Raw genomic sequence first — 11,282 nt, 5'->3', positions numbered from 1 at the left:
GGCTAGTCTGCTACTTGGCCCCAGTGAATCAAGTTGAAGTCCATTCAGGTTCAAAGTCTATGATTTTGTGTCTTAGGTCTGGATACAGAAAAGGCTCCTTGAGTGTAGCTCCTGTGGATCTAAAGACCCAAGAACAAAAAGACACGTTGCCTGCCCCACCCCCACCCCCCACAGACCCTAGATGGAATGGTAAGACAGGAACAGAAGAACCACAATAGACACTCCCACTTAAAGAGGAAAGAGTTGGAAGCATCTAGTAATAACTAGTCCATAACAATTCTGAAAGGGAGCTTAGTATATGTTGTGGGAAATCCTTACTTAGGGGCAAGGAATGTTTCTTGCTTAAGATTTCATTTTGCCCCCTTGGAGTGGTTTCCTAGTCCATGTTTGCCCATGGCTCTTGGCTCTGTCTGGTTGGCTTTGGGCTCAGGTCTCTTAATCAGTATATTTGCTGTAAGTGGAAAGGTAGAGGGCCAGAGAGCTCTTCACATTTTAAACTGTTGCTCTCATTTTTCATTCAAACTGATACAACTACCTTAAAAATTCGAATGATTTCTTGTGGATATGGCTGGGAATCAATCCATGCCTCAAGTTCATATCCATAACTTTTGAAGATAGACCTCGCTCTAATTTGGGTGTCTCGAAATACTGTGGGATAATGTTTTCAAAATTCCCAGAAGCCCTTCTGCTTAGCTAAGAGTGTCTCCTAAATATCACTTTAAATCTTTCTGAGATCTAAAAAGGGGTTTTACATCCATATCCTCGATTTGATCTCTACCCAGAGTCCATTTATTGAACCGCGAGTTGCTATATGGAAAGTCTGGAAATATGAAGCTGTTTTGCTTTCTACCCCAGAAAGTTCTGTCTCTACTTCATATCTAAATTCCACTTACAAATGAAACCATTCTCTCTTTAGATTATCTCCCTCTTCCTACGCCTTACCATATGCACCTAAAAGAAGCCAATTGGTATTTCCAGCATTCTGCCAGGAACTATCCTTAGCCAGATCCACTAGTTCATGAGGTACAATTCTGTCTTCTGTATGTACTGGCTCTTGACAGGTTTGCCAAATGTTTTGCTATCATGAAATATGAGCTGCCATTTTTTTTTTGCCACTAATGATTTCCTCAACTCATTTCAAGCCTCTGCCAGCTTTTCTTTGCCATTCTTTCAGCCCTCGCCAGCAGACTCCTCACCCTCCTCAAGCCTCCATCTGCTGCCCAGTTCTAAAGCCAATGCCCCATGCTTGGGGTTTTGTTACAGCCATACCTCACTTCCAGGCAACAATTTCTCTATAAGTTATCTAACAATTCATAATAAAACCCCCATAGTTTGGGGGCTTAAACAATGATTTAATGTTTCTCATAATTCTGTGGGTCGGATGTGCCCAGCAACACATACTAGTTTCAGCTGGGCTCACTCACATGGCGAAATTTAGCTTTTGAAGTGGCTGGGAGCTGTGTTAACCTGGGACAGCTGCACCTGTCTCTACACATGCTCCTTCACTGATAGGAAGTTTAAACTAGACTTCTTCACAAGGTGATGGTAGCATTTCACCAGGGCAAGCCCCCATATGCTAGTGTTTATCAAGCCTTTACATTTGTCACATTTGCTGATATCCCGTTGGCCAAAACAAGTCACATAGTTAAATCATGAGTCTGTATGGAAGGAGACTAAAAGGGTACGGATATCGGGAAGTACAACTAAGTGGGAACCTTGAATTAATGATATGCCATCTGAACAATGAAGCTAGAAATAAAGGGAAGAAAACCCCAAATGAATGAGAAGTAGAGATATTAGAGGGCAAAATGATGGATATAGAATAAAGCAAAGGAGAATGAAGAAAACGAACAACAACAAAAGACACAACAGATATTACAGCTTTTAAAAGTATAATTTAAGAGAAGTTTTCTGAACTATAAGGAGAAACAATCAACATATTGGAAAGTCACTAAGAGGAAATTTATTAACAATTATCAACAATGAAACATAATTTAGGTGAAAATGAGAGCAAAAAATATTGTTTTAGAAGAAAGATAAATGTAATGTAGGTAAGATAAAAATATATTATAGATATGATCATGAAAAAAAGAGAGGTTATTTTAGGCTCCCAAACCAAAATACCAAGTCGTGTGTGGGTAGGAAGACCATATGGACTGGTTGCTCCGGGATAATCCCAGTTTATGCCTGTCATTTCGTAAACATAATATAAATAGCGGCCTCTTTCACGCTCAAAATATGCTTTGGTCAAAAATTATGTTCACTATTGTTTTAGGGAAAGAAAATAAAATTTCCAACAGATTTTTTGATAGTAACACTCAGTATCAGGAAACAATGAAGCAACCTATACTGTATTCCAGAAAGAGTGAGCCAAGATATTTAAATACAACTAAACTTTTCTTCAAATTTAAATACTACAAATAGATATAACCCAGGGAATATTTTAATTAAGAGATGATTTCTCTCTTAATATTTTAATTAAGAAATGATTCTGTTTAAAAACACAAGGGGAAAGTATTAAAGATATAAGCTAATGATAAGACTATAATCTTTAATATTAACCTTTATAAATATGAGAATAATGACATAAAATACAAAGAAAACATACTTCATACATAAATATAAAGAGAAAAACAACAAAAGAATATGCAATTAAAAGGAAACATGCCTGTTATATTAATAAATATAAATATATAAATATAAATGAGCCTAAATCACTTATTCAAAGGAAAAGGATTTGCATTTGCAATTACAAAGCAAGGCTCAACTCTAATTTGTATGAGATACACTTAAAACAAAGTGACTCAGAAGAACCAAAAGAAAAAAGGAAGTAAGTTTGGTAAAGCTAAGCCAGGCCAGTGTAACAGAGAAAGCAGAAGTCTTGGTGTTAACTTCAGATAAGCAGAATTCAGGTCAAAGAGCATTATGTGACACAAAATAGAACAGTTTAAAATGTGAAGTGTATGATTCACAATAAAATATAACAGTTCTGAACACCTATGTACCAAACAGCATAGCAATAACTTTCATAAATCAGAAATTATGGGAGATGGCAAAATGGACTTAAAAATAGTCAGAGATTTTTCATCATTACTCTCAGACCTAGATGAAGCAAATAAAAACACACTTAATAATATGATATTCCTTAACAACATGAGCGAGAAGATAAACATGGTACTCATTACTTTAAAAATTAAATACATGCCTGTTACATTTAAAATTATTTTTCTAGACCATAAAGAAAGCCTGTATACATCTAAAAATTATTCTAATACAATAAACTAAACATAATAAGATATAAAATGCTTAGTGTTAAAATCTTTCTCAAATACTCTTGAATTAAAGATGAAAACAAAACAAAACAAAACCCTAAATTTTAGATTTTCCAGAAAACAACAATACAGTAATCAATGGGACAGAGTTAAATCAGAACACAGAGGAAAAGTCATAGCCTTAAATACTTACATCAATACAAAAGAAAGTATGAAAATAAACATCCGACTAGATATGTTAGGAAAAAATCAACAAAACTTTGGTATATTTAATATTTTGTAGTCTTTCAACTATCAATATAATTTCTAATGCAATATGCTTGATTAAGAATTCTCAGAATCCAATCAGGGTGGACTGATCTAAGTCAGAAATCGGTGGGCTTGGGAATTTAGGGAAAGGTCTGTTTTCTCTTGTCTGTGGAGAAACTCACCAGAATTCATTTCAAACACTCCCTAATTCTCATTCTTAATTAAAATCCCACTTTGGAATTAGACTTTAATAATTAAAGGAAAGTCTGGTTCTTAAAGTTTATTACAGTAAATCAAATACTGTACTATCAGAGAATTGTGAAATGGTCAAATATCATAAATGTTTATCTCCATTTGTATTTTAGGCAGATTTTTAAAATGGGAAAATATTTAGTTAATTTTTTTTTTCACTTTTTACCTAAAGTGACAATCTACAGTGAGTATTCTGAAACTAACAAAAACTACTGGTAAACTTAAAATGTCTTAATTTAAATTATTCTTGAAAAGCAAATTGTCGCCATCCCTGCCATGTCTATTCTTCATATTGATCATTCCTCTACCTGGGTGCCCTTTCTTTTCCCAACTTCCCCTTTCCCTCTGATTTTCCAAATTATATCTCTCCCTAAAGAACTATTCAAATCTCTCATTTTGCAGGAAGCTTCTCCATGCTATTTGAGGATACACTGATACGTTTATTCTCTGCTCTCCTTTGCTTCATACTCTGCATTGGAAATCCTATCATTTCATCCTATGCTTTCAGAACTGGCATTACATGCACACAGAGTAGCCAGTGAGACAATTGTTGAAGCTCTTCTTTCCACCAGGAGCGATCACTCCATCTGTGTGAACAGTGTGTTCTCTGGTTGGTTCAGTCGAAAGTCATATACTGCTGAGGAGTGTAGCCTATTAAAGCGTCCATCATAGTGATTCATTTCCTTCGTCACAGTGAGAGAGACGGGGAGTTTCAAGCAGCATTGTTATTTGCTGGCCTGGTGATCATCATGAATAGTGAAGAGAAAGAAAATACTTAGAGGAAATGGGGAAATAGTACAAAAAGGGAATTTAGAGATATTAGCGATAGGCTTCATCAATTTCAAAATTTCCCAGAGGTAAACCTGTCTGCTTTTATGTATAAATATGTATATGTATAAATATGTATAAAAATACCTATAATATTTTTTCCTTTTCTCCCTATACATTGGAATACTTCTTACAGAGAAGAAATGTAACCAAAAATTATAGCTATTACAGGATCTCATATGGCTAGGTATACTGAAGTTCCTGAGAACATGATTGTTGAAATAAAATGTTTTTCATTATTTCTATTATATTTTATGTGAAAGAAGTTTAGTTTTCTAAAACTGAAATGTTATAAAAGTAGTTTATGTTTAAACATTGATAAAATTTTAAAAATAAATTGTCAGAGGGGAAAAAATACAAATGGAAAAAAAAAAAATCCAGCAGGATTTAGTATTTGGGCAAGAATGTGAGGAATCACACAATGGTCATGTTTATTCAGGTGACATTCATTGAATAGTTTTAGGGTGCTGAGTAAGTCTCCTTCATTCTTGCTCTCACGCAGGGAAGTGTGGTGAGAAGGTTAGGTGTACATTTCTGGAATATTTGCATTTTAAGTGATGAGACTGAAGAGGGCATTGATAATGAATGAATAACTGGAATATTCTATGTGGCAATTATAGTGCTGAGCCCTGGGTCCTAGTTGATATTGCCAAGACTATCCTACTAAGATTTTAATTTTAATTTAATTTTAATTTAAAAATCCTCCACCTGGCAAGAAACAAGAGGTGAGGAAAGAAAGAACTGAAGGGCATGGGCAAAGCGAGCCTGTCCCTTCTTCCTGGTCTATTTGTCTGTCTTTTTTTCCCTATCCCTTTGCCTTCCAGGGTTTTTCCCAACAGAGAGGCACGCTGCCTCTTTAGTACTGCCATTGTGCCAGCACCTACTTCTATACTAGTCCTTATCACACCATATTGCACTTTCTTTCTTCTGTCACCCCGGTGAGAAAGGATTCTCCTTGAAATAAAGGCTTTGTCCTGTTTATCTCTCGTCCTTAGTGCCAAGCACAGGGCCTGGAACATAGTACGCACCTTGCGGGGGCTCGTTTCTTCAACCAATAAAGCAAAGATTACACAGAGAAGTTAAATGGATTATCCACAGAAATATAGGTTCCCGCTCCACGTTCAAATGTTGCTTTGTACTGTGTGAAAGCGTTCCAAATTCTGGGGTTTTAGGCCCACGGGGGTGCAGTAGTTAAAGGCCGAGGAAGTGGCACACAGCTCTACATCACACTGTGAGTAGCAACTTTGACTCTGAGAGGCGTGTATATTGGAACAAGAAATAGTAAAAAGGTCTAAGGGAGGTAGGTACTGGGCGATCGGCAAGATGTTATTTAAAGACCACAGCATATTGCACGAGTAACTCACCTCTGTCCTCTGAGGCCAGCTTCTCGAAGAGAGAACGTTCTTTTGATCTCACAAGTGCCGGGCTCTCCCAGCCTCATAGGGAACTGAGATTCACAAGAGGGTTCTGGGATTCAATTGTCACTTTTTTCGCTCTTTCCCTCGTATGCGTGTGTGTTAAGCGGACTCTTAGTAGCGGCTCCCCCTCCATTCCTGCTTCTCTGTGCTGGTCTTTCCCCATTAGCTCAGCTCGGTAATAATTGTCACTATGAGACAGAAATACTTCCTAACAGACTGAGGTTTTTTTTCTCTTAACCTTCCTTTTCACATCTGCTAATAAATTTTAAACTGTAAAAATTGCTTTGATCAATTATGTATTTAGGGTTTTCACAAACATGCTGATTTTATTATTTGTGGAAACTATTAAGAACACATTTGTGTAGGATTTCTCTTCTAGTGTCCCAAGTGAATTCTTTATATTTGCAGAGATTGTCCCATTTACCGATTTTCTGAGGATCTTGCAGATATTTTTATGTTCATGAAATAAGTAACGATGTAGGTATTGTTCAAAAAAAAAACCAAAAAAACGCATTTTCAACAAACTCATATCCATGCTGGCAAATAATGAGTAGAAATGCAGCAAGATCTCTATTTCAAGATAAACAGATAATTCTATACCTACCTCCCCACCCCAACATACACAGGTGGTACACAGGGGAGCCTGTAGGTGGCAGCAAGAATATGCAAGTTGTACCTACAAAATAATACCACACAGCAGTAATTAAAACGAAAGGACAAATTAAAAATAGCTTCATTGTCATGTTCAAAGTACTGTATAGTTAGCTTTAGGCAACAGATTTATTTTAAAGACAAAAAAAAGAGAGCAGGCATGACGTGCATCTGGGAATGGAAATTGGATAACCTCACAACGCAAAGGGCAAAAGACAATACCCTATTACTTTTATATGATCAGATTTGGGAAGCAGATGAAAAGATGTTCTATAAATGACTTAATTGACACCGAAGGTGGCTAAAAGGCACATGGCAAAAGCTTGACGTTTCAAAATGTGTTTTGCCTCACATACGTCATTTCAGCTCCATTTTCCATAACAATGAATTGAGAATGCAGAACACACACAAGCCACAGATTCTGGCTACCCAGTACACTTTTTTAAAAAAAAAAAAAATCAAGTGCAATATGAAGAAAAAAAATACCCTGTGACATTTTTCCAACTTGCTTTTAGCAATGAGTATTGTCCATCATTTTAGGCAAGAAAGAAATAGCCTCATCTTAAACTGTGTTTTGGAGGTGCATCACCGCTGGGTGAGGAGGCACCAACAGTCCTAAGCTTCTATTTCTTTTGACCAAGTCAAGCTACCTGGGAGGTTTGGTGTGGGGTAAGCTGGGAATAATTCATAACTGTCAACTTCAGAGATGGATCACGGTATTATTTTTCAGAGGCTCATTGGTAGTTTGTAGGAAATTTGACTTGTACAGTGGTAAGGTAGAAGAAGGAAAAGGTGCTGACCAAAAATCCAGAAAAAAGAAATTACTAAGCATTGGAAACTAAGAAACACAACATAATCGCTGCAAGAAACAATGATCTATTTAGCACCCATAACATAAGTGTCTTGATAGGGATGATATGGAATGATTTAAAACTTATGTAATAGAGGAGAACCCTTCTCCTTTAAGAAGGAATTAACTTTGATTTCAATAGAGTGGAATGTTTGTGTCTCCCTAAATTTCCTATGATGAAACCTAATCCCCACAGTGACAGTATGTGGAGGTGGGCCCTTTGGGAGGTAATTATTCATGAAGGCTCTGCCCATATAGGATTGGTACCCTTATTAAAGAGATTCCGGAAAGCTGTTTTGTTCCTTTGGCCAGGTGAGCAAAAAGAAGGGCATCTATGAAACACGAAGCAGATTCTCAGCAGACACTCAATCTGCTAGACTTGACCTTGGACTTTCCAGAACTATGAGAAATAAATTTCTGTTGTTCATTGGCTGGACAATCTACACTATTCTATTCTAGCAGCTCAAACAGAATAAGACACCAACAATTTGCTAAATTTCAACCACTGATTCTATGGTCAAATTGAATACCTTATTAGCTAATTGCTGATGTTACCTCCAAAGTGCAATCTATGCTGTCTCAGATAGATTAAGAGTAGCTGCTTAGTCACAGTATATCTCATTTACGATGTTTTTCTTACTCGAAATTTACAATCTTCAGAATATCTGTGATTACAATAGAGGGAGTAAACAAAACAGGGACCCTTGCGAATTCTGAAGATGAGTGAGGGAGAGATTAGTGGAGCAAGTTGTTGGCAGACACTGTGCATTTCATATACTCTCCTCCATTTTCCAAGGGGTCAAAAGGGTTCAAACGGAAAGTGCAAATGGAATAATTTCTTTCTCTTCATCCTATCTTGGTAGATTATTCTGTTTTTATCAATGGTCTTTTCTGTTTTGGTGATATGTATTGAAACGCAGGCTTAAGGGATTGCCAAATGATATGGGAAAGATGAAATCAGGGTTGGAAGGGAGGTTCAGTCAGCTGGAGTGATTTATTTTCTTTATATGACTAGAATTGATGCACCAGAGGACAGAGAATGGCGTTCTAAGTGGACAAGGCGGCTGTGATTCTCCTGTGTTACCTAAGATTAAGTCATAGAAATGTATGGACAGATACACTGGGAGTGTAACTGAATGATAGAAGAGAATAAATCCCTAATTCCCATTGTGTCAGGTTGTTTTGTACTGTTTCATTTTTGCATATGTTAAGAATGATTCTGCATCCCATCATAGGAGATGTGGCCGAGGCTCTACACAAACTGCTGGAGCCAGGGCTTGATTTCTGAGAATGTCACAGTTAAGTCGGGGTAGACCAGGCTAAGCCAAGTTCAAGCTGGAGTCTGATAAGGTAAGTTGCTTGTCAGATGCTAAGTAGACTGAAAGCCCAGAAGGCCAGCAGAGCGTCGAGACTGAGAAGTGGAGCCAGAAGCTCTGCGTTGGCAGAGACTGGATAGGAGAGAGAGCAGGTGGGGAACAAGCGAGGAGGCCTCTGAACAGTCACAACAGGTAGCTTTGGGCAAATGCAGTGTTGCTCCATCAGCTGGCAAGTGGTGCTATAAGAGTCCGTCTGTCGTAAAAGGCCAGATACCTCTCTCTAAGCTGCAAACACATTAAATTCACACATGGAGCAGGAAATTTCATCCACCTTTGGGAACTATGGAATTGCGTTTTCACCTTGGCACACTCTCTGATTTTTGACACACAGTGAATTGATATAAATTGTCATCTCTTGGAGACAGCCTGACAACAAATACTGCTAATCACTTCATCTTGAACTGCTCCTGGATGGTGGAGGGTTTTTACACACGTGCCTGTTGGAGACTTCACTAATACATTATGAAGCATATAGGAATTTGCTTTGAAGGGGAGAAACAATTAGAGACAGAGATTTACAGAAGACTGTAAGAGGCAGGGGGTCTCTTATGTCTTATTTCCTAAAGCCAAAAAACTCCAATAAAATCCCTTCTTAACTCACATTCTTAAACTAGAGATCAAGCCTTTTGAAGAATCGGCATACCTTAAAATCAATCCACATGGCATTGCTAGGATCAAAGGAAAGATAATGCTCTAAGGGCCCTACAACTTAAATTGTTGACCCAGCTGACTAGCGGGGGTGAAGGGAGTCTAGAAAAAAAATGACCTTGAGTCCTTCCTCCTCTCTAGATTGATGAGAGAACTGAATCTCTTCTGTTGTAGCCCTGAGACTTTACAGGGCCTTATTCTAAGGAAAATGAACAGAGATGTCTGTGTGTCCACATTATAATTGACATATTGGGTTCATAGACGTGGCATTCAAGGAAGTTATTATTTGAGAACATAATTAAATCACTTTTCTATCAGATAAGGCAAAATCCATTATGTATCTAAGGAAGGGTTTATGCTGGTGGTGATAGAACACCCTCTTCCCTGCTCTTAGGCATGGGGGTGACACTGTGGGGGAGGAAGAAACTTTTCTCTGTTTTTCTTAGCTCTTCCACCTGGTCTAATACTCAAATCAACATGACACAGACTAACGAGAGAAAATAATGAAATTTAATGACTGTGTGCATATGGGAACTCCACATACATAAGAGATTCAGAGACCCCACATACATGAGAGATTCCAGGACAGAAAGGGAAAATGAGGTACACATATGACATTCTGAACTAAGGATGACGTAAGGCACCTTGGGGCTTCAAAAGGGAGGAAGGTCATCCCAAGGACAATGAGAAAAGCAGATATTCAGTAAGTACAACTTTGCCTTTGATAGATATAGATCATAAAAAGTTATTTCTGGCAATAATCATTTATTTTATATATTTTAACTTGAATGCACATCCTTTTTTCTCTGAACGTATTTTGGGCTTTATCATTTTTATGGAAGTTCTAAAATTCTACTTCTGTATATCGAAGTGTTGTCTTTTGTCCATTTATCTTCCTTGAAATTCAGTTTTGTTTCATTTTATTTCATTTCAAAGGCTTATGTTTTCCTTATAATGCTGAAAAGTTTTTCCTTTTTACTCTATTACAGCTCATCTCAATTACATTAGTTCTCTTAGAAATCCTATTAAATATGCAATAGCACTGCTGGATCTATCCTCTATGTCTTAACTTTTTCATCATATATTTGTTTCATATGCTGCCTTCTGGGGGACTTCTTGGCTCATTCTTCCAACTCTATAATTTGTCTCTTAATTGTGTTGGGAAAATATGATGAAAAATAAAACTTTCTACCACCCATGGAAACCCTCCACAAAAGTAGAAGAGAAAGAAAATCGGTTTATTATTAAATAAACATTAAACCAGAATGTGATGTGCAGGCAGGTAGTCTTCTATGAATTTCCAAAAACAGAAGGGAATTGTACCCTTTCATATAGCCTAGCAGACACAACCTGCTACATGCAGGTTCTCAAGATAAACAATAACTAGTCCTCAAGAGGACGTAGCATCCCATTTGTTACACATACGTTATCCTAAATTCACTTAGTAGCTGGGGTGAACAGCTGTGTTAGGCAATTGGTTTTATCCTAAGTTAAAAAAAAACAAAAACAAAAAAACTCATATTTTTATGGCAGGGGCAAGGTTTACAACTTGGTGGAGTTAAGCCCACCTATGTTAGGCTCTTTACCTTTCCACAGAAACTGTGAGGTAGGGGAACTATCTCTTCGTATGATTTCATTTTAAAGACCAGGCTCTCTGATCTTCCATAAAGACATATCTGGGTTGTAAAGCTGGCAAAAAGCTTACTTAGCGTTTAAAAAGATTTACACGCATTTCAAA

General features: G+C 37.2%; 1 long non-coding RNA gene across 1 annotated transcript in view; it reads right to left on the bottom strand.

Annotated features, from left to right (window-relative positions):
• Positions 1-11,282, bottom strand: part of LOC111737549 — a 34,924-nt gene that overhangs the window by 17,112 nt on the left and 6,530 nt on the right. Inside the window, exon 2 of the long non-coding RNA XR_002779465.1 lies at positions 6,624-6,695. This is a non-coding gene — a long non-coding RNA (uncharacterized LOC111737549). The remainder of the gene's footprint in view (positions 1-6,623; positions 6,696-11,282) is intronic.

The sequence above is a fragment of the Pteropus vampyrus genome, unplaced genomic scaffold (genome assembly GCF_000151845.1).
Source record: "Pteropus vampyrus isolate Shadow unplaced genomic scaffold, Pvam_2.0 Scaffold28, whole genome shotgun sequence".
NCBI classification, from domain to species: Eukaryota; Metazoa; Chordata; class Mammalia; order Chiroptera; family Pteropodidae; genus Pteropus; species Pteropus vampyrus.
This window is presented reverse-complemented; position numbering and strand designations above follow the sequence as displayed.